The following is an 18,503-nucleotide window of genomic DNA, read 5'->3' on the forward strand; positions in this document are numbered from 1 at the left end:
CTAACACTCCCCCCCCCCCCGTCTCTCTCTCACACTCTCTCCCTCTCCCTCTCACTCCTTCCCTCTTCTCTCTCTCTCCCTTCCTCTCTCTCTCTCTCTCTCTCTCTCTCTCTCTCTCTCTCTCTCTCTCACACACACACACACACACTCTCTCTCTCTCCCCCTCTCCCTCTCTCCTTCCCTCTTCTCTCTTTCTCCCTTTCCCTCTCTCTCTCCCTGTCCCTCTCTCCCTGTCCCTCTCTCTCTCCTTCCCTCTTCTCTCTCTCTCACACACACTCTCTCCCTCTCCCTCTCTCCTTCCCTCTTCTCTCTCTCCCTTCCTCTCTCTCACACACTCTCTCCCTCTCCCTCTCCTTCCCTCTTCTCTCTCTCTCCCTTCCTCTCTCTCTCACACTCTCTCCCTCTCCCTCTCCTTCCCTCTTCTCTCTCCCTTCCTCTCTCTCTCTCTCTCTCTCTCTCTCTCTCTCTCTCCCTCTCTCTCTCCTTCCCTCTTCTCTCTCTCTCACACACACTCTCTCCCTCTCCCTCTCTCTCTCTCCTTCCCTCCTCTCTCTCTCTCTCTCGTTCTCTCTCTCTCTCTCTCTCGCTCTCTCTCTCTCTCTCTCCCTTCCTCTCTCTCTCCCTTCCTCTCCCCTCTCTCTGTGTCTCTCTGTGTGTGTGGGGTAGTCTAGTATATTCTCTCTCCCTTGCTGGGCGGGGTGTGTGTATGTATGCATAGTGTCAGAGGTAGATGCAGTTAAGGAGAAGATTTGGTGTTGACATTGGCTAGATCAAAATGGAAGAGACTAGAGGGATCTGTCAAGGAAATTGGAGCAATCTACAGAAAACCCTTAAGGATGATGGTCTTTGCTGCAGATTTGGCATTGGAGCCAAGAAGGACAGGACATGACAGGCCCCTAGCTTCTCCTGGCGGCTAATCTGCAGGCCCACATCTGGGGCAGAGAGTGTTCACCCTGACTTAGGTGGTGGGATACATTTGAGGTCAAGCTAGCCTCCAGCCATAGGGCTGGCTTTCCCATGGGGGGCGGTGGGTTCCATCTTGGCTTCTTTGGAGCTCTTTCAGATGAAGAAACCGGGGATGGGTTTGTGGGGATCACAGGGTTTAGAATGTGCAGGTCGAGCATTAGTAGGCGGGAGCCTCCTCCTCTCCCACCAGCGCACTTGGGAGGCCCAGAGCTGACATCTGAGGACGACAGAGGTAGGGTCCATACGCACCGCTTGAAGGAGCCAAGGCCAGGGCAGGAAGAATACAAGAGGAGCAGATTTTAAGGGGAGGGTGTGCTGTTTGGCTGTGGAAATGGTCTGCAGCTCTTTGAGACAGGGAGATGCCCTGCTGTGTACCCAAGGATTTAGACAGGGCATCAGGCAGGGGGTTACCCTCCAAGGAGATTTCAAACCCAAAACTGTAATTACAGGCAGAAAGAGGAAAGAGGATTAGTGGGTGCCCTGCTGAGGCTGGTGGTGCAGGTGGCAGCAGGAGCGTGGCCTGGGCATGGGCATTTGTCAGGTCTCTTCACTTGGCCTCTGGACTTGGGTCAGAGCTATGGTGGTCTTCCCTGAGAATGACCAGGACCCCCAGGCACCTTTTTTCCTGCCCTCTATTCTTACCTCTCAGGACCCTCTCATGTCCCCATATCCCTCTTCCTAATGTATGGGCATCCTCTACAAACAGAAGGACACCCTTTCCCAATGGATTTGACTCTGGGCCCTGAGGTGTACACGTGTGAGCCGGCGAAACAGTGTTCTGAAGGATACCAGCCCACTGTCCTTCTACCTGGCCTCAGTAAGCTCCAATCTGTGTGATTTGCACGAGCCCAGGCTAGCCCGGTTTCTACTTTAGCCTGACGACAAGGAGGTTTTAAACTCTTTTACCCACAAAGCTCTACCCTTCCTTTCGTTCCCCTTCTCCCCACCCCCACCCTCCAGGTATAGCACCAGTACGCTCCAGTATTCTAGGCCCTGTCTCAACCGCCCCCCTTTCCTGCACCTGTCAGCTGTCTCGTGGACTGTCTGGCTTGGCTGCCTCCCATCCTATCCTCCCAGGCCAGCCCCACCCAACTTCCACCCTTCAGTCCCTTCTCCCCCCTTCCTGTCTTTTCCTACTGCTGTCTCTACCTGCCCATCCCCGTCGCCGACACACCTGAAGAGCTCCAGCTGCGGAGTGGAGTGTAGGCACAGCTCAGGGTGTTTACCAGACAGCCCGGATAAGGTGTTAAATCCTATCGCTGTCTTCCCAGGGCCAGCTTCCTCAGATGGGCTTCCAAATCCCTAATCTTGGGGTACATCCATGCCCAGCCTGTGTTTGATGGGAGCTTCCCTTTATGATTGAAGCTCAACTCCGCAGGATCTGTCGTTGGGGTTTGGTCTGGGTTCCTAACCGGTGTGTAACGACATGGGGTCCAGCCTCTTCCTCTCTTTGGTCCTTCCTTCCTCCCCTCCTTCCTTTCTTTGGAATCTTAGCGAGTAGAGGTCTGGATGGTCCCCTAAACCCCTTACCACTGTGATCACAAAGCTACCTATCACTGGGAATGTGGGTGCCAGCAAGAGGATCTAGTTTAAAGCGTCTAAAATGGAGGCGGGGATAGGGGAATAGCATCTCCGTTGAGTCCTCTGTTGTACTTCTTCAGACTGGCACAGTGGCCAAAGTGGGGTTTGGTTGGGACTCCAAATGCCCTGGCCAGGAACAGGATGACCGATCCTCAGTGGTGTCTCTGCGTTGGTTTGGGAGGTGACAGTGCCAGTGCTGCCATGCTGCGGTCCACCATGTCCTCCTTAATCTGGCCAAGTCCTTGGGGTAATTAGGAGTTCTCACTCTGCTCCCAGTGAGCAGAAACTCTGAGGCAGCACTGTAAGTCTCTCCTTATCGTGCAACAGAGGGATAAGGTTCTTCTGCGTTCTCAGCCTGCTCTGTTCCTGGAACCGGACTGTAAGAGACTGCCAAGTGTACTTCCCAAGCCTGGAGGTTGGAGAAGGGGAACGCTGGGGACCTCTGGAGATGCCTAGAGACCCCTGAAGTCTCCTGAGCAGTGAAGGGGTGTGCCTGGATCACCTCTGTGCACGTCTGGGAGAGATATCAGTATCATTTCTCTGAAACGACCTAGGCAGAATCTTCTAGCTTCAGCATTTCTCCATGGCCACAGATGGCTTCTTCTATCCCCCCACAACATGCCCCTTTCTCCTTCCCCGGGGCAGCTAGCAGGCTCTTGGGGTTCACATCAGCTCAGTCTTCCTCTCTCTAGGTCTCCTCACCCCACTCCATGGCTCCACCCTCTCAGTCTTGCCTCAGTCATCCCTGTTTCCAGTTTTCCTCTCTGCCCTCTTTTGAGGTTTGTGCCCTGAGAGGAACACAGGGATCCCCTGAGAGTCGGTTCTGAAGAGACATCCTCCTTCATGCTTTGTCCACAGACAACTTCAAGGTCAAGGAGAGTGACCTGTGGGCCGGGACTCCCTTGGGCTCCCATGGTACTACACTTCCTCATTTTATTTGGACTATGTGTTGTTGAGCAAAGATTAAGAACAGGGGATAGAAGACAAAGAGGGCGCAGGGAAAATCTGAGGGTGATCTTTGCGTTGGTGAGGAGGAGGAGGGAGGTGAAATTAATTCATTAGAAAACCGTGTTTACTGGCTTTGCTTAGGCGCCTCCATTTTAAAAGTCTACGTTTACAATAAGTCGCTAATTAAAATATGAAATTAAGCAACAGCTCTGTTTTTTTTTTCCCTCGTTACACTTTAATTGCATGATTTTTTTGTGATGTAATTTCTGGAAACACCCAGTGTACCTCATAGGACTGATCGTGTGATAAACTAGAAGCACCTGAAACTGGCCCCAGAAAATAAATATATGAATTCAGGGGAACTTGGGATAGGCTGGAAATGACAGAGAACCTCGGAGAGCCGGACCACAGCAATGGCACTTTCTATGTGAGGACATTCATCCTTACCTCTCCCCAGCATCTCAGGGAGGGGGAAGCCAAAATCAAATCCAGACTAGGTGAGGTGTCACTTGGTGTCCTCTGGCCCCAGTTGGATGCCCCGGAAAGCAAAACTACAACGGCGAATCTCCCGGAGTCTGCTCTGACTTTGTCTCAGTCGTCTGGGCTGCCCACATCCAGCCCTGACTCGGAGGGGAATTTCCTATGCCCTCCTCATTCTGAACCAAGCCCAAGAGTAGGCAGGTGACCAGGAATACTGGCTGTCCCTTTCAGAAAAAAATAAGTCTGACCTTGTTCAAGGCCTTGCCCCTGCCCCTGCCCCTGCCCTTGCCTTGCTTGCCCTGTGTTCCAGACTCTGATGAAATCTTAGGTTCCTGCAAGAGGAGGTGGGAAGCCAGAGCCTAAGGTGAGAAGTCAGTGCAGACTTTCCCAATCAGGCCCCCAGCACTCCATCCTCCTCCACCCCAGCACCCCCATCCTCTCCTATCCCTCGCCCCCTTGCCACCTCCTTTGAGATAGGGACCTAACTAGGATCTCCAAAGCACCAAGGACCTGCTGTGAGTGGTGAGTGGTGAGCGGTGAGGGGGATGTATGTGACTGGGAGATCTCAGGCCGGCATCACTGAAGGTGTTGGCCCTTCTCGACGTAGGGCGTGTGGGGCTTTCTTTCTTGACTTACCATGAGTTTCTCGTCAAGGACTCCAGTAACTTCTTCATGCATTTTGCTCCTAGGGAAAAGGCATTTCCCTTTAGGGTGTCTTTTTTAAAATTTTTATTTCGTACATGTTACTATTTTTGCTGCATGTATGTATGTCTGCATGGGGGGGTGTCAGATCCCCTGAAACTGAAGTTACATAGTTATAGCTATGAGCTACCATGTGGTTGCTGGGAATTGAACACAGGTCCTATGGAAGAGAAACCAGCACTTTTAATCGCTGAGCCATCTCTCCAGACCCCCTGAGGGTGTCTTCGAAGCTGAGTGATAGTGGAGTCGGTGGCCCACGCCTTTGATCCCAGCACGGGAGGCAGAGGCAGATGGATCTCTGGGTTCGAGGCCAGCGAGGTCTACAGAGGGAGTTCCTGAACACCCGGGACTACATAGAGAAACTCTTGTCTTGAAAAACAAACAAACAACCACTGAGGAGGCTCAGTGGTTAACAGCGCTGGCTGCTCTTGCAGAGGACTGAGGTTTGATTCCCAGTTCCCACAAGGCAGCTCACAATGGTCTGTAACTCCAGTCCCGGGGGATCTGTCATCCTCTTCTTAGGCACCAGGTAAGCATGTTGACATAGTCCACATGCCCCACATGTGGTTTCTGCACATACATACATACAGGCAAAAACCTATAAAATGAGATTAATACAATTTATACTTCTGAGTGAATATAATTTTTTAAAATGTTATAGAAAATAATTTTTTAAAAAATAGGCTGGGTATGGCTAAAAATAGTTTAGGGAATTGCCAAGACTCCACTGAGGCACAGCCGTGTGACTCTGGATAAACGACCTGGTACTTTGGGGCCTCAGTTTTCTTATCTGGAAACTGGGGGTAACAGTAACCATAAACTTAGTTGGTTAGGATTCCGTGGGACAACCCATCTGAAACACTTAACGCCGAGCCAGGCCTGCCGCAGCACATTTAAATGTTCACGATTATTATAGTTAATAATGGTTATCCCTGTTGCATTGGGATAAAAGGGCTTTTAATTTTTTATTAAGAAAAGCTATTTTTACATCAATGAGATTATTCCTCTAAACCTGTCTTGTTCAATACAGTTACTCTCTGGTCACACGTGGCTATTTAAATGTAAATTAATTAAAGTTAAATAAAATTAAAAATTTAGTTCCTTAGTCATACTCACTCTATTCCGAGTGCTTGGTAGCCACAAGTCTCTTGGTGTCCAGAGACAGCCGCATCGGTCAGCGCTGGACATTCTGCTAGGCAACCTTCAAAACAATCCCATTCAAAGTTTTTCAACAAATCTAAGGTTTTTGTTTTTTGGTATTTAATTTGTTTGTATGTTATTTTGTTTTATTTTATTTTATTTTATTTTATTTTATTTTATTTTATTTTATTTTATTTTATTTTATTTTATTTTATTGAGACAGGGTTTTCTTTGTGTAGCCCTGGCTGTCCTGGAATTCACTCTGAGAAGATTGGCCTACAGCCGTAGTACTCCATCACGTGACTGAAGCACAGTCTCCTTATTGGTTTGAGCTCTTTCCCCTCCTCTCCCTTCTCTGGAGTCACCTCTTCCTAGCACTTACCCTGTGTTGTTCTCTGATTGGTGCAAGATAGTGAGGGATTCTGGGTAGAACAGGCAGCCTGCTGATTGACTTCCAAGTAGGAGGCGCCTGGACAAGAGTCCAAGCACTCTCCTCGGAGTCCCGTGCTTCCACCTGACTGGCGTGTCCACTCTTTCACCTCACAGGGTGAGAGGCAAGCGAGACAGGAAGGGTTTGCTGGAGCTAGTGAAAATGAACAGTAGGTTGGGGATTTAGCTCAGTGGTAGAGCGCTTGCCTAGGAAGCGCAAGGCCCTGGGTTCGGTCCCCAGCTCCGGAAAAAAAAAAAAAAATGAACAGTAATGTCTCACCCTTCACTGACCAGAAGCTCCAAGATACAACATAGAGCCCAGAATAAGGAGTGGCAGCCTGTCTCCTTTCTCCCTTCCCTCTCTCTTCCCCTACCCGTCCCCCAAGGTTTTCACCTTCCAAATAGTGCCTGTGTGTGTGTGTTTATATGTTGTGCACATATGTGTGTGCACATGTGTTCATGTGTGCATATGTGTGTGTGGAGACTAGACTGTGTCTTTCTCTTTTGCTTTCGACTTAATTTTTGAGATGGAGGTCTTTCACTGAATCAAGAATCCACAGATTCGCTAGACTGGGTGACCAGTAAGCCCCAAGGTCTGTGTCTGCTCTCTCTCACCCCCTACCTCATCCCCATCCCCATCCCTACTCCCACCCCAGAACTGGGGTGGCACACATGCTAGGTCTGAACTCCGGTCGCCATGCTCACAGAGCAAGATGATTGAAGCATCATCTCCCTGATCCTGAAGCAGTCTCTCTTGGTGGGAAATGCCACCTAGTAAAAATTTGGGGACTCCCGGAGGGCATGGAATGAAGGTGTGGTGAGCTCCCAGGGTAGGGGTACCAGGGCTTCAAGTTGGGGTCCACTCCAGAAAGGCCTGTGACTGTCCTTTGACTGGGTTGGCTGAGTAAGCCTTTGGGTCGTGGCCCCGCTTGTGTGAGCTCAGGGTGAAGGGCCGTGGGCAGGGCCGGCAGGGCAAGCATTCCCCGGGCAGCTGGCAAGACGGATAGGGAGAGCCAAAAACGGACCTGCTGATGTGGTCCTTTCTGCTCGCAGCGGATCATAAAATATGGCTCAGATTTTCATTACGGGCTCTATCGATTATCTTCTGGGATGGATGAATTATAGAGAACATTAAATTTTTTTTAAAAAGGCAAGTGAGAGGAAATATCTGAATGAGTTTGGGTGGTCGATCGCAGAAAGGCTGAGCCACCAAACCTGGTCTTCAACCAGGGCGAGAACGAAACCTTTCAGGGCAGACAGCGTGTGTCTCTAGCTTGGCTTGCAGGACTCCTTGGGTATGGTTTTTCAGAGGGGAAGATCTGTGCTCTTCCAATCTCCCCTTACCTGTGCCCTGCCCTTTCCGGGGATCTGCCCAGGTTCCAAGAAGGTCAAAACTCAGGTTCTCCGTGGAACTCCAACTTGGAAGAAGGGTTTTTCTCAGGTTGTACGGCTCCGTTGCTAGGAGTCAGGTAGCCCACACTGTTATTCCCTCTCCAGGGATCTCCTGATTCTGAGATGCTAACTGGGCACAGAGAGAGGGAGTTCAGCAGGTAGCATTGGTCTTGTGGAGTGAGTGGGTCCTGGCACGCTCTCCTGTGGGATGTAGCCCTGTCTGCCAGCCCATCTTCCCCTGCTCCTTCTGCTTGCAGTCACTGGCACAGAGGGGTCCTTTATTTGCTCGTCTGGGAAAACAATCCTGGACCACTCCATATCTATCCAAGTCAGGTTGGAGAGAGCCTCTCTCCCTGGCTTGCCCTCACCTCAGCCCATTCCAGTCCAACTTCCGTCCGTGTGTGACCTTGGGTGTGTCCCAGCCCTTCTTTTGACTCTTTCTTTCTCAACTCTCCAGTTGAGATGAACGTCTACCTCATTGGACCCTTGGGGTGACCGTATATGATGGTGTTTACAACCCCAAGCACACAGGGCAGAGTCGTGCGAGCGACGATTATGTTCTCCCTCCGTTGAGGCAGCGCCTAGGGGCGCTCTCGCCTGCCCACCCCCCTCTCTTTGTGACCTATCACCTATTTCATGAGCTCAGTCCTTTCCTTGGAGTGTCACCCACAGTAAATGATTAAGTCCTCACGCCTCGATTCAGGAGTAACTCTTCGTATCTCCATTTTAGGATGGAGAAACTGAGACACAGAAGAGTCAAAGGAAAAGTTTTCCAGGGCCGTACACCGCAGGAGTATTGGGGCTTGGATTCGTACCTGGGCAACCTGATTCCGAAGCTTATGCCCTGAGCCCCTGTGGCCTGTTGCCCAGTGACCTGGCACAGTGGCATATAAAATTGTGTGTGTGTGTGTGTGTGTGTGTGTGTGTGTGTGTGTGTGTGTGTGTTCAAGTGCATGCGCAGACAGCCCTGCCTTTAACACGTTGTCTGGTTGGCTTTACTTCCTGACTCTCCACACTGTGTCTGGTCACCTCAGTTTGTCAGCAACTCCCGCCTTTCCTAAGGCCACGTTCTGGAAGGAGCAGATTTCTCCACACCCCCACCTGGTCCACCTCACCCAAGCTTCACCTAGGCCTCTGCGAAAGGTGGTGGTTTCCATGGATATCCGTCTCCCTCTGGTGACACACCCTTTTCTGTGTAACTCTGTTCCCCAGAGTTGATTGTTTTTGGCACAGTACTCCGTAAATTCATCCAACAATTAAAAGGGGGAGGGCGAGACAAGAAGGAGACAGTAACCATGGGGGTGAGTGATCTGTAGGCAAAGGCTCAGTGATGTGTGGGCCCCATCCCTTTTCCCTCTTCACAGCAGGGTAGGGCATAAACTTAGGAAGCCCCTGGAAGGGGCTGGCTGGGAGTTAGGCTCTGGCAGTTCTGGTTCCTTCTATTTGAACTGTGTTCTAGTCTCCTGTGTCTCACCTCCTTACATCTACAAGGGCCCTTCTCAGAGTCAACGCAGGCAGCTCCAGAGGTCATGTGAAGCCTCGAGATGCCAGTTTGGAGTGATTTGAATATTTACTGCCCTTGTTTTGGTTAAGCGTATACGTTTGCTCGGAGTGTGTACCATCAAATACCGGCCGTGCTGGGCGTACCCGTCGTAGGCTGTGTGAGGTCACGGAGGAAAAATGCAGTGTGGAGAACGCGTTCATGCCGCAACACATCACGGAGGATTTTTGTATTTAAGATGTGGATTTTTTATTGTGTTTTTTTTTTCTTCTTTTCCATACAACCCTGAAGTTGGGCAATGTGCATGTCTGTGTTTTTGTTTTCACTCTGGGTGGCTTATGAAATCTGTTCATTAGCACCCTGTCCCCTCCCCACACCGGCAGATCCTCTACCGTCTCTCCTGGCTCGCGTAGATCTCTCCCCGCCATCTCTGTGTCTTCTCTCCTTTGAAGACATGATGGGTGCCTCCCTCCCTGTGGTGTACACACTCGCCTAAGATAAAAACCAAGGGCACACTAGGCGTCTTCCCCAAGCCCACACCCTGAGGCAGGTGTTCATTATGGTGGGAGAATTTCTACCTCTCTCAGAGGAGAAAGATCCTCAGTGGTCCCCTCTCTGGGAAGAAGCAGAAGCTGTCCCATTCTCACAGGACCTCTTGAAGTGGCATGGTCCTTTGGTCATCAGACACAGCAATGGGCAGGTCTGCAGCCGAGAGCCCATTTACCAGGCAGATCCAGGTGCCCCTCTTGCTGGTCTGGTGTGCTTCCGTAGGTCTGCCCTTCCTTCCCCTATTAAACCTTCCCGGTACACTTGAGCACAGACATTGCCTTTGGCTGCAAGGCCCTGGTGTATTGCTGGAGGCCTGTTTCCAGGCAGGGAGAGGTGAGAATTAAGAGTGGGAGCAGACCCTGGACAAGAATGAGTGCTGAGGTCATGGGGAGGAACCAGAGAGAACTTTTGGTGGGTCACCAACCCTGCCTTGGCTTCCATACCTGTGAACCATGTGACCTTTGACTGGTCACCTCATATCTCTGTGCTTACTCTCCTTAATCTATCCGTGGGGCCCATACTGTTCCTGCCTTTGTGTTGTAAAGATTCATCTCGATCATGTGCGTAGAACACTTGATACCGTGCTTGTCGAATTAATCTAGTTAGCTAATACCGTCCGTCCTCATGTGAGCTGATTGGCAGAGGGCGAAAAAAAAAAAAACAACAACAAAAAAAACAACCCACTCACCCACTATGCCTTCTCCTCCCCTGGCACATAGTAGGTGCTCAGTCCTTTCTGAGATAAGTTGGGAAAGGCTCCAGTAAGCAGAAGTCCCTTCGAACCTGCACACTGGGAACGAAACGGATTCGTGGCGGAGGAGAGAGACCAGCAGGCAGGTTTGGGGTCAGGAGTCTGGAGCGTGAAAGTGGCCAGTCGAACCTTCTGCTGGGGGAAGGGAGAAGCTGCACCAGGCTCATCTGATTGTGACATGAAATCAGGGACTAGTTCAGCTCCCCCAACACTCACGCCGCCCACCGTGGGCCAGCTGCTGTGCTAAGTGCTGGAGACGCAAAGATAATTAAGACCTGGGCTTTGCCCTTGAGGAGTTAAGAATCCGGTAGTGAAGACAGGCTTGTGAACAAATTACTCCAGTTCTGTACGGAGTTTAATTCCATGAGAACAGATACGTGGAGAACAGAGCACAGGGGGTGTACGTGAGTCCTCTTGGGAGAAAACCTGGAAGGTTCTTGATGAGGTTTAAAAGAAGAGGGTAGTTACGATCTGGGGGCTTTCTGGAGCTTCATTTGTTTTTCCTACTGACTTGAGCCTGTTGGGTGGGAGGGGAGATGGCTCCTGCCATTTTCTTCCTTGTCCTTCCAGATCTGTGAGGAACCCAAGCCTTAAGGCTACAGCCTGCCTCCGGGGAGGCCATCAGAACCCCGGCCTCAGAACCCCGTTTGGGATCTCCATGTCAGGGTTGACTGTCAGTGTTTGGCTTCTTACCTCTTTACCTGGGCGTCTGCTTAGAGATTCATTAAGCTCTGTACCTACTGACCGACACTGGCGCCTCAGCCCTGGGGCCTGTTGGTGTGGGAGGGCCACGGTGCTTGGAGGGCATTGGGGCCCATGCCTTGGTTTGGTAAATGGGTCAGGCCACTTGCTTGGGGAGTCTTGGAACAAGGCAGCAATGGTAGGGGAAAATGGAAGAGGAGGTGGGCCTGATCATACCCTCTCCACGGGGGTCTGGGGTATCCTTTTCCCACCTAACTGGAACCCTTCTTGTCCAGAACATGAGACTCTTAGACAGCTCTGACATGTGGTTCAACTCCTGTGTGAGAGGTGGGTGCTTCTCCTGACCTGGGCCTGGGCAAGTGTGAATGTCCCAGTGTGTGAGACTAGAAGGGGTGTGTGTTAGCTCCGGTGTTAGATGCTGATGTTGGGGTACAGACTCCCCACAGGAAGGTGGGTCTAGGACTCAATCTGTCTAAGATCCAAGGTACCCTTTCCTCTGGCCCACAGCATATTTTTTTTTTTTTTTTTGGTCAGATTCAAAAGCTGCCTAGGTTGCCTGTTCTAGACTGACAGGCAAGGGAGTTTCAGAACTCAAAGGAGTAAGTCTCTCAGTGGCCCTGAAGTTCCCATTAAAGTGTTTTTTCCTCTTTTTTAAAGAAAAAAAAATATTCCCAAACTGGAAAACAAAGGAAACTCACTTCCCCCAAATCACACGAAACTCACATTAGGGGCCTGGCAGGAATCCACGGGAGTCAGGAAACACACTGTTAACCCTGTGTGATGCCGAAGGGTGGGAGGGGAGCCAACCGACCCAGCCCCAGCTTGCTGTCACCTTACAGCCCAGTCTTCCCCCAGGGAGTCCTGAAACCTTGTCTCAGCAGAGAGGAGGGTCCGGTGCTGAAGCTGGCCTTCAAAGAGACAGCCTCTTTCCACTCACCCAGCCTTGGGAGTCAGGAGAGGAGGGGGCTCACATACCCTGGGGGAGAGCCCCCTGAGAACTTTGATGGCTGGGGCAAGTTAGAAAACTAACCAGGTTGCTGCCCGCTCCATGACAGACCGTGCAGTCAAGGATAAGACACTCAAGGAACACACAGACACTGTGTATGGGATGTCGGGGAACACGCGGACACTGTGTATGGGATGTCGGGGAACACGCGGACACTGTGTATGGGATGTCGGGGAACACGCGGACATGGGATGTTACTAGCCCGTAGGAAGGGAGATGGAGGGCCCGAATTTCAACTTCAGTTCTAGACGCAGGATGGGTCTGAGAGTGGATAAGGAGAATGCCCTCGGGGCTCGGGGCCCACATCCTTACGTGCACAAAGCCGGACTGCACGCTCGAGAAGTTGTGTACTTGTTGGTATGCTTGTATTTGCACGCGCTTGGGCTCTTTCTTTTTTCCTAAAAAGGCTGAAAATATTTACAGGTTTCAAGCCGAAATGCAAACAGGAAAAGCCCTTTAGAAAGTGAGCGAAGTGGATATTCAAAACAGGAATCACCATGGAAACGCCACAATATTTGCTTAAATTGACACAAAGGTTGGCGGTGGTGGGGCTCCCGACTTTCTGTAGGCCACTGTTTTTGGCCCAGCACCTATCACAAAGGAGTTTCTTGGGCAGCCTCTTTTGAGGGTGTGCTCACGCCCTCTTTCCTGTCTGTGACACAAAATAGCACCTTAGTAGAGCAGAGAGGGAAACGGAGAAGAGATCAAATTCACCATCCTGGGGGTGGGGGTGGGGGGCAGACCCACCTGTAAAACCTGCCAATTCTTTAGATTTCCATGAGGCTGCTTGTGGAGGGTCCTAGGGGCAGCCGGGAGCCCACCAAGCGGGGGTGGGAACCCAACGCTGGTTGTTTCTGTTGCATGGGTCTGATCCGATGCCACTTTTGACCCGATCCGTTCCCGGGGTGACCTTTAACCCCAGGTGCCCAGCCTTGGGTGTGATCCTTCTGTTGTTACCCAAGGGTGGCATCTGATTAGCCTAGTATGGTCTCTCCCTGCTTGATTCTTTTATTAGGTACGACACCTCATAGCGAGTGGCTAATAATTGTGCAAAGGGCACACTGGCTGTAGAGTCAGGCATGGCACGCACCGGGGCAGTGCCATCTGCTGATTGGCAAGGCGGGCCCAAGAATCTCCTGTTTCACTGGCTGGGTACTACACAGGGTGTTGGGACTTTCCCATTGTCCTCTTGGGTAGTAGTTTGGTGGGACCCAGCTGTATCCCAATCATCTTTAAAATGTTTTAATTGTATGTATTGTTTTGTGTGTATTTTGTGAGTACACATGCACACATGTACACACACACACACACACACCCCTGTACACGTAGGCCATGGTGCAAGTGTGGAGGTCTAAAGGACAGCTTGTGAGAATAGATTCTGCCATGTGCGTCCCAGGGATTGAACACAGTCATCAGATTGGTCCGCAAGTGCCTTTATCAGCCAAACCATCTTGCCAGTCCAGAAACCTAATCTGTTAACCTTTCTCCTCTCTGGCAGGCACACAGACCTTGCTGACGGAAGGCAGACCCTCTCCATCCTGACTGCCTGAGCCACCCACTCCTCCTTCTCCGGGGGGGGGGACCCTGCAGCTCCCCAGTGGTGTGCATTGGAATGGACTTTGGACCTTGGCCTCTTGGGATGCAAAGGTACTGCTCCTGGTTCCCAAGGTGCTCCGGGAAGTGTGGGTTGGCCAGTTGGAGGATTGCCACTCCAGCCCTTACCCTTACCTCTCTCGCTGGACTGTGTGCCCCAGTAGCTCATATGCCATAGACGGGGAAAGGGTCACATGAACACCTACATTCTAGCCCTGGCTTTGCCATCAAACTTGTTTCTTGCCCCGCTCTGGACCTTGGCTTCTTCACCCATGAAACAGAGAGGTTGAAATAGAGAGGTTGGTACAATTGACCTTGAAGAGTCCTTCCAATGATCCCAGCGCTATACACGGTGGGCAGATACCTCAGGCGATGCCCTTACCCCATCTGATGCTACCCCAAGATCAAAGGGTTGGGTCATTCTGAATTTCACCGCGGGGACAGCAGGTGTGCACACCGGCTGGCATGCACACAGGCAGACTCTCGGGCTGCTCTGCCCTGAGTTTGTTTGTGGAAGGAGCTGGGGTGGGAATGACCTGTCCAGGGTTATCTCCAGCCCAGGCTAGACCTTCCTTAGTGGACAAGATGTGACTACCTTTGCTCAGGGCATGAAAGTAGCCTTTTGCCTATGGCAAATCACTTTAGCCAGCCACAGAGAGTGTCTGTAAATCGTGCTCTCAGATATTTGCCTGTGATTATCTTGGGGCATATTGGCCATTGGCAGTGTTCTGGAGAGAACCAGCCCAGGGAACATGTGTCCACACAACTGATGGACTCACGTGATCTTAAAATGGAACCTGGAGTAGAGAAAATTAAGATTGACTATCTAGGAGAGCATTGCTGGAGACCACTCATCCTGTGCCTAGCAAACTAGAGACGGCCTCCCTGGCATCTCCATTTGTATTCTCCTACTCCATAGGCATCTGGAAAGGAGGGTCCTTCCTTTCCTTCTGCAGTCTGGCTCTGTAACTCACGCTTGTTTGTTTGTTTGCTTGTTTTTGTTTTGTCTTTTGAGGCAGGGTTTCTCTGTGCAGTCCTGGCTCTCCTGGAACTCACTCTGTAGACCAGGATGGCCTTGAACTCACAGAGATCTGCCTGCCTCTGCTGGGATTAAAGGTGTGTGCCACCACAGCTGGGTGTGGGAAGAGTTTGGAGAGGTGAGCACCCTGGTGTTCACTGAGGGCTTTCCAAGGTCTTCAGAGCAGCGAGCCCTACTACACTTCAGGCTGGGGTTCCTTGGGAAACAGCAGAAATCCTGAACATAGCCCAGGAACTTGCAGATCAGATGCAAATGTAGCCTTTGGTGGCCAAAGTGTCCGAGGCTCTTCTTCATGGCATCTAGTGTGACCGTGCCCCAGAAACCTGTCCATCTGTACTCAAGGTGTGTTAGCGCTGTCCTCCTGCCCCCCCCCCCCAGTAGCATCAAGGCTGCTTAGACTATTGCCTGAGAAAGGCTGTGTGTGGACAGTTTGCTGCTCCAAAGTCTTCTTTGGGTCCGGTGCTAGCTGGCATCTTGATTTTTTTTTAATTAAAAAAAATATTTATTTTCTTTTATATGTGTGCCTGCCTGTATGTCTGTACACTGTGTGTGTGTGTGTGTGTGTGTGTGTGTGTGTGCGCGCGCGCGCGCGCCTGGTGTCCTCTGAAGTCAGAGAGGGCGTCAGACCCCCTGAGACTGGAGTTACAGATGGTTGTGAACTGCCGCGCATGGGGGGCTTGGAATCAAACCCTTGTCCTCTGCAAGAGCAGCAAGTGCTCTTAGCGTCTGAGCCACCCTTCCAGCCTGGCATGTGGCCCCCATTGCCCTCCTGCGATCTTCTGGCCTGACTCTGCTTCCTGGGAGGATTAGAATATTGGGAAGGCAAGAACCTTGCATGCCCCACCCCAAGGCTTTCTGGTGCCCAGCCACTAGCAGGCTACTCAGGTACCTGTGAAGCTCCTTTATGGGGCCGATGAGCGACTACACCTTTCTTCGAGATGCGTTTTTTGTTTTCTTCTTTCTCTGCGCAAAACATGCCCATTAATTTTTCCCTTTCCGAAGTTTCCACTCACTGTTGGCTCCCAGGGGCCATGCCCGCTGGGATTAGCAACCCGGCAGAGTGGATGGGCCCAAGAGGTCCAGCGGGACTCCTGCATCCTGGCATCGGCTGACTCCAACTTTGGTAATGAAGCTCGGGGCTCTCCGAAGACTCGGAGAGGGAATGACAAGGCCCAGTCTCTTGCTCACTGACTCAATCCCTCTCAGTGGACTTGGCCAGGGACTGGGGTCCTCTATGGCAGGGTGTGGACCAGGGGAAACGTCTGCACTGCAGGTTCTGAGGTCCACAGACCCCACTGTGGCTCAGGCTCAGGTCTTGATCTCCCCCATTTCTGAAGGTTTTGCAGAAGATCCGGTTGTATTCAGTATCCAGAGAAGGCAGTGTAGTGTCTTCAGTTCACCCACCAGCGGATGGCGTGAGGGAGAAGTCCCTGCCATCATAGATTCCTGACAGAAGAGGTGGTGACAACCACACTCAGAAAAAACAAAGGTAGACTTTGGGCCAAACGGAAGTAGGATGAGGTGATGAGAGCCAGGACATGGTGGGGCGGGATGCTCAGAGCCAGACTCTGAGGAGTTGGCAGCAGAGATTAAAGATGTGAAGTGGACAGCAACCTGAAGATGAGGCAGGAGACTGCTGCAGAGAGAGACCAGAGATGATTTAAAGGCCCTCGGCTGGGAGAAACTAACTCCATCAGTGACCGGATCATGTGGCCGGGGGTGGCTGGGGAGGGCCGGGATCTGCAGCACTCTGTGTGCCAGGGGACAGGTGGAGGGATGCCTCTGGGGAAATAAAGTAATCTGACTTGCTTTAAAAGACAGCTGAAGGTGTCTTGGGGACAGTGCATCACAGGAGCAGCAGTTGAAGACACCAGGAGTCAGGGGAGCAGTGGCTGCAGCCACCGGAGCAGGAGGAGGATGGGCTGGGATGAGAAGGTGTGGAGGCTGAGAAGGGAGCGGAGCCCCTGTGCGCTCCAGGGAAGAGCTAGCATGACTTAGCCAGTGTCCTGAACGGGGTGAGCAAGAAAGGTCCCCTGGATGCCTGGAAGGCGCTGAGCTCCCCTTGTGTCCGTGTCTCCTCCGTCTCTCGGATCTCGTGGGGTTCCTCTCGTGTACATTAGGAGGGAATTGCGGTCTGGCTGCTAGGAATTCTGCTGTCACCGTCCGTTTGCTCTAAGGCTGCACACAGCGTAGCTGATTCGGACCTTTCCGCCATGTGCAGGGCTTGACCGTCCTTCTGGCTTCCTTCCCTGTGGCTTTAAATGTGTCACCAGAGCTGAGCTTCTGCCCTTTTCCTGGCCACACAGCTCCTCAGATGAGTGTCTCTAAGGGCTGATAGATGTTGGCTAATACTGACACGTACATGGGGCCAGCTTAACCTCGGCCCAGCTCGACGGAGGAGATCCTAACCCTCTTTCCACATAAAAAATAGGCACTGTTAAAGGCATGCCGGGAGACTTGAACCCAGGCCCTCTCCCAGTGTCTGAGGCCTCTGACACAGACTTTCCTTCCCTGTATCCTGGCATTACCTGTATGGTTTAGATTGGCTATGCTTCTTCTGGCTGTGATACTGTAATGACATCCTTGACATCTTCCATGCAGCCCAGGAGCAAGCCAGAGGTCTGGCTGGGCCAGTGGAAAGCTGCCGTCGTCGCGGCCACTGGGCCCCACAAGTGCTTACTGGTGCTGGCAGCATCTCCCCAGCCCTATGAACCGGCTCAGCCCTCCAGGAAAGCTCAGGAGACTTGACCTCCAGGGGGAGTGACAGGAAGGCAGGCTGGTGACATCTTGCAGGGGGCATAGGAGGGTGTCCCAAGTGGGAAGCAATATGTGGCACAGCAGCTCAACCTTTCAGGAAGCTCTGGAGACCTGACCTCCAGGGAGAGCGTGGGACTGAGCAGAAGGGGAGGTTGATGCTGTAGGGGCTGGTGGGGATATCCCAGGCCCGCAGAGAGTGCTTCTGTCTGACTCCGAGAGGGGGTGGGTGTCAGCTGGTTGTCCTGGGTGTGTCTGCTTGCCTTAGGGGAGGGTGGATCTGGGTGGAGAAGCTTTCGTCTTTGCCTGAGTGGGAGGTTTCTCTGCTCTCTGCCTCCCTGGTCTGTACAAGATCCATGACCTTCACTTCTAACTGGACTGGACAGTTTTAATGGCATCCTCCGGGGCTTTGATCTGGCGAGAGGCTGGCAGCTCTGGAGCGCACAGCTGCAGTGCAGGATGCAGAAGGGTGGGGTTGGCAGAAGGAGGTACCTGGGAGGGGAAGTAGGGTAGTGTGTGTCTCCACTACCCCTGGGAGAGGTGGTGCTCTGAGGAACCCCCTTAGGAAGAGTGGGTGTGCGACTAAGAGATGGTTCAAAAGAGTGACTGGGCTTTGCATTTCCGTCCTGGATAAGAAAGCTCTCTTACCCACGGGAATGCTCTTATGATGCCGGTACCCACTGCCAGTCCTTTTCCTCAGTTTCCCCTGTGCCCCTGCCTTCCCCTGGAGAAGGCCTGAGTCCCAGTTAGTACCGGGCCAAGGGAAAACATGGAAGGCTGGCAGTGTCTGCCCTGTTTAGAAATACCCTGGAGATATTCATGTCTCCAGACATGGGGGCTTCACCGGACAGACGGCAGGATTGTCTCTCCTTCCCCTGCGTGGGTCCCGGGGATTGAACCCCAGACACTAGGCTCACCTTGACCTGCTGAGTTATCTTGTTAGACCCATTTTATGTCTTTTTGTTGCTGT

General features: G+C 51.9%; 1 protein-coding gene across 3 annotated transcripts in view; it reads left to right on the forward strand.

Moving 5' to 3' along the window:
* Positions 1 to 18,503, forward strand: part of Casz1 (castor zinc finger 1) — a 149,955-nt gene that overhangs the window by 20,896 nt on the left and 110,556 nt on the right. For all 3 annotated transcript variants that reach the window (XM_008764318.4, NM_001427668.1, XM_017593879.3), the window contains 1 exon segment: positions 13,646 to 13,794. The gene's annotated coding sequence lies outside the window, so the exon portion shown is untranslated.

This window comes from Rattus norvegicus, chromosome 5 (genome assembly GCF_036323735.1).
Source record: "Rattus norvegicus strain BN/NHsdMcwi chromosome 5, GRCr8, whole genome shotgun sequence".
NCBI lineage: Eukaryota > Metazoa > Chordata > Mammalia > Rodentia > Muridae > Rattus > Rattus norvegicus.